Source organism: Cebus imitator, unplaced genomic scaffold, assembly GCF_001604975.1.
Source record: "Cebus imitator isolate Cc_AM_T3 unplaced genomic scaffold, Cebus_imitator-1.0 Scaffold803, whole genome shotgun sequence".
Lineage (NCBI taxonomy): Eukaryota > Metazoa > Chordata > Mammalia > Primates > Cebidae > Cebus > Cebus imitator.
In genome coordinates, this window is record NW_016108118.1 from 356881 (window position 1) to 358378 (window position 1498).

Sequence of the window (1498 nt, forward strand, 5' to 3'; positions counted from 1 at the left end):
AATGGCTCTTTGCTCTACTTTTCTATTACACTTAACATTTGTCATTACTTTTGGTGCCAGAACAGTTTTCATGGATGGCAGGGCAATATCCTGAATTGGAAATTTTATATATGTGTATATATAAAAAATGGGAAATATAAATAGAAGAATAGAGGAAAATATGCTTGGGGGGAAAAACATTGACAATAAAATAGCTGCTTCTTTGAAAGTAGTATTAATAAAGGCTTCAAAACTCCAAAGTAATTTTCTGGTAAGAATTTCAAGTACTATATATCAGAAAGTATAAAACTGTTTCAAACAAACAAACAAAAAAGAATCCTTAAGCCCCCAAAATGGAAACGATGAAAATCTGCATCCCCAAAATATATCCAATAGTGCAAGACTTTTCCTCAAACATGGAAGACCTCATTCAAAGGGGAAAAAAGGACAGATTTTACTCATATTACCCAGTACATAAAAAACAAAATACATCCATCATTTGCTAGTTTACTAAATAGCAAACAGTTGCAAAATTCAGAACAAATTTGCTACTATGTCAAGTGCACATCTTGTTTGTTTTACAAAGATAGAATGGAGAAGTCTTCCATGCTAATGAGAAGCTTTATGTGGTCACACTTACTTACCTCACTTCCTGCCTGAAACATCAGAAACTGGTATTTACTGATTGCTCCAAGCATAAAGTTGGATAAGGTTTGCCATACTTGTGGTTTACTGGAACTTGCTATAAAGACAGATAATAATTCAGCAGCTACAAACTTTGCTCACAGAATTGTTTAAGGATTCATGTAAAAGTAAAAGATGTCATCCCAGACTTAAATTCAGGAGGCACTCGGGTGCTGACATCAGTTCAAGAATTGTGCAAAATGAATGACAGTTCCCTGCCCCTCAAATAGAAAATGCAAACACTTAAGAGCTGCTGCTCTTTTCTCTGAAAATTGCAGTATCCTCGCTTCAGGCTTACTTGCCATTTATGGAATCTGACTGCTATTAAAATGTCACTAAAAATGTACATCGAGCTGACTGACTTTTCCAAGTGCTGAAGTGATACATATCAATGCTGAAGTGATACGTTTCACGTCCACATTCTAGCCAAGAGAAAAGTCAACTAGACACTTACTCAAATAATTGACTTCCTCCTTCCCTCTCCCCACAAACACACAGGACTCCCTCCCTCCCATAGAGAACACAAAGTTGTTAACTGAAGAACAAGATAAATAATATGCTAGTCCATTTTACTGATTTTAAAGATACTGCAATTTTTATACATTTTGATGATTTTTCAACATTTTGCAGCTGTGTGGCTTTGCAGCACAGCAATTCATACACTACACTGTACAAAATTACCAGCAAGACTGGAATGATGTATTAATAGAAGGCACCATCATGCTTATTACATTACCAGAGAACAAAAATACAGTAAAGACAATTATCACTGTACACAGCTTAAAGAAAGGAAAAAGGGGAGGAGGAGGAGTGTGTTGAGCAGCCAGCCATCCCT